Raw genomic sequence first — 3,767 nt, 5'->3', positions numbered from 1 at the left:
CACGGCAGTCCTGCAGGGAGGCTCAGTATCATAGCCTGAGGCACAGAGCTGGATGCAGCGTGCAGCAGAGAGTCAGGAGTTCATGGGCAGGAACAGCAAAGTAAAGTCTAGAGCCCTGCTGCCTGTTTTTATAAGAGAAAGGTTTACTGCAACACAGACATGTCCGTCATTTTATATATTGTCTAAGGCTGTTTTTGAGCTTCAATAGATGAGTTGAGTTTGTTGCAATAGAGACCAAATGCCCACAAGTCTAAAAATATTTATTGTCTGTCCCTTTAAGAAAAAGTTTGCCAGCCCCTGTTCTAGAGCTTCAAACAGACACAGGTGAGACCTAATATATGGGTCCTGAGCAAGCATAGAGAGAACAGAACTTGTTACACCAGCATGCAAGGAATAGACACTCTAGGAACCATGTCCACAGAACCATGCCTCAGAAAAAATGGAGTATGAAACAGGCTCCTACCACTTCCTAGGACCAATTATTCACAGCTCTTTCCGATACATTGGTAGTTTGAAAAGCGGTCATTGGAGTATTTATACCATGGAAATTGACAAGTGCCACAAATCAGTGCAGGCATGCATTCATTCATTCATTTATTTTTCACGGAGTTTATTTTTAAACATTTACCAGCATACTACTGCTTAGAAAATGAAGAGTCAGAATTCACTGCCAGTATTTAAGGTGATACAGGCTCTCCCGCATACCCCAAAACCCATCACATAGATGTGCTGAAAAGAATGACAGAAATCCAAGTGGCTAATTGTTTTTACTTAAAAATAATAAGAATTACCTATGCTTTTAATTATTACCCTAGCCTAGTTTTAAAACAGGTATGCTTAAAATCTCTTGATTTATTTAATTATCCATTCCCTTATTTATTTATTTGTTTATTTATTCATTCATTCATTCATTTATTCATTCCTGTATTTCTGTGTTTCTGTTACCTGGCAGGTCAGCTCCTTAACAAAACCAAATGAGTTAACAAATTTGTTTCTACAAATTAGATTTTACTGTAAGAAAATTTCCAAATACACAATGTTTATATATGCATATATACATTAAATTGTATTAAATGGAAAATATTAAATACACAGGTTTTACATTGTTTTTAAAGCTTAAATACCATGAATGTTTCTCATAGCATTAAATACTCTTAAAAATATCATTTTAAAAAACAAGCTCATAATTTTTTTTACTTTCTCTTTTTATATGATTAAATATGATTTTTATTTTTTATTTAAAATATTCGTGCAGGAAGAAATTAGGGGTCTTCATCACCACCTAGAAACTGAGAGGCTGTTTCCTGGGCTCAGTAAGTTACCTGAATAAAACATAACTTGCAACTTTTAGGTTGTTTGCACATAAAACATCAATTGATAAGTTTCTTTCGTCTTTGATTCCATATTGCTGGAGAAAGTTTGACCAAGTTTCATGCTAATTTATCCTTAGCTGCAAGTATTACAGACAACTTCATACTTTGCTTAATTAAAGGATAACTCTTTTTCAATACAATCAGAACTCAACAGTGATTCAGAAGCAATACCTTACCCTTAATACCATCAGCTTCAAGTCATCAACATGAAAATCCTTGATAAGTTTGAGAAGATGCCGCTAGGAATCAATTAATTGATGTTCCTAGTGCCTAAGAGTTTCAAAATTCGACTTCACTTTAGTTCCTTGCACCACTGATTGATTTTTGAAAATTCATGTTTATTTTTCCTCTGTCCAAAGTGTTTTATGGAATGACACTGACTCTTCAAGACTGTTATGTAGAGTCTTCTTTTTTCACCTTGAAGGATACTCACCCGTTCCCTCCCCACCTTTCTGCCTTAAATTCTTAAAAAGCATTGCTTTGTCACAGATTCATACGCAGGTGCTCTTGTTGTTTGGAGATCATGGGAAGAGCTTGATTTTGTATGGCCAGGAGTTTGGAGGTCAGAATGGAAATGGCGCTGAAGTTTCCCCAGTCATGGTCACATCTACCTGGTCTATTCCTGACACTTGTTTCCACCATATATGGCACAGGTGTCTGAAGATTTGCCATGCTGGCTTGAAGCAACTCTTCCCTGGAAATGTCCAGGAGAAAATTTGACCTGGCTGACAGGTGTTCATGGGCTGCCAATACATCTTCAAGTTGCCCAGAGTTTTGGTTCAAAGGAAAACTTTTCTTTCACGTTTTCAAGTACAGATGGAGTCACATATGCAGAACCCAAAAAGACCTGGCTGGCAATTTTGCTGAGAGCTGAGTCATCTGAGCTGTCAACAGGTAGATAGATGTTTGATGTGTAAACTTCAAATCAAACAGACTCACATCCTCTTTAGGTTGCAAAAGAGGTTTAAAGAGGGGGCTCTCCCTTCCCAGTTAGCAGTTCTTCCAAGTTAATATATCTGAAGAATGGATGAGCTGGAACTTCTCCAATGTCCCCAGGACCAGCTCCAAGATGAGAAGCAGCATTTCTTTTCAGCAGCTTTTTAAGCAGATCGCTGGCTTCTTCTGTGAGGTAGGGAGGCAAATTGAGTTTACACTTGAGGATTTCATCAATTGTTTTCTTTCTCTTCTCCCCAATGAAGAGGGTACTCCAGTCAACATGTCCTGTATCAAAGCTCCCCAGCTACACTAATCCCCAGCACTACTGTGGCCACTTTTCATCAAGATTTCAGGGTCCATGTATTCTATTGTTTCACAAAATGTGTGTGTGACTGTTGCATCATGAATAGATTCTTTGAATAGTCCAAAATCTATTAGTTTCCATGAACTTGGTGATTAAGCATAACTTTCTCCGACATCAGGTATATGTAGATAATCCCCCTTTGATGTAAATGTCCCAAAGCCATGGAGATTTCTGCCAGTAAAAGCAGGTTGTGTCTTCCATAAATATTTCCTCTCTTTCTAACTGCATAAGTAATTCTCCTCTGCTGAGATACTCAAGGATGAAGTAGAATTTTCCATCGGTCTGAAAAGCATAAATTAAATCCACAAGGAAAAGGTACTTTACTTTCTCCAGAATATTCCATCCTACTTTTTATATGAGTTGTGTCTTTAGCACTTTTTACTATCATTGTCTTTTTAAGCACCTTCATGGCAAATATTTTCTGAGTTTTTGCTCCTGTTACTTTTCTTACTTGTAAAATCTCTCCACAGACCCCTTTACCAAGTACCCAAAGTAGCTTGAAACATTCTAGCCTGACTTTTTCTGGCCCTCTGTTCACAGTAGTTTCTGAGATTTCAAGTTTCTCACAATGCTCCATGCCAAGGGCATAAGGTCTAACTCCCCCAGGGTCCATGCTTTCATTTAACCGACTGCTCTCCTCCAGCTCATCCTCAGAACCTGTATCCTCTGGCTGGTCCAGACTATTTCAAACACTCCTGCCATGTCCTCAGCTTCCCTGTCTTAGAAATCTGGTGCTGGATAAAAGCCATCTTGCCTCCTTTATCGCCTCAAGGGCCTGGACCCTCCATTGCTACAGCCATCTCCAGCTGCTTGGGCTATCTATCTATCTATCATCTATCTATCTATTTATCTATCTATCTATCTATCTATCTATCATCTATCTATCTATCTATCTATCTATCTATCTATCTATCTATCTATCATCTATCTGTTGTCTAAGAGGAGGTTAAGTTAATGCAGAGTCTAGGCAGCAAAACAGGCTCAGTCCATGATCCCTATCTGAAATGACTAAATGGCAACATACTTTCTGAATAGAAAACAACACAGAAGTAGAAGTTTGCAGTTGAATATTTTGTCTCTCTAGGGGAGATAGG

At 38.2% G+C, this 3,767-nt stretch overlaps 1 pseudogene; it reads right to left on the bottom strand.

Moving 5' to 3' along the window:
• Nucleotides 1-1,856: 1,856 nt before the first annotated feature.
• On the bottom strand, nt 1,857-3,438 carry LOC116753325 (annotated as a pseudogene).
• Between the last annotated feature and the right edge of the window lie 329 nt (nt 3,439-3,767).

This window comes from Phocoena sinus, chromosome 4 (assembly GCF_008692025.1).
Source record: "Phocoena sinus isolate mPhoSin1 chromosome 4, mPhoSin1.pri, whole genome shotgun sequence".
NCBI lineage: Eukaryota > Metazoa > Chordata > Mammalia > Artiodactyla > Phocoenidae > Phocoena > Phocoena sinus.
This window is presented reverse-complemented; position numbering and strand designations above follow the sequence as displayed.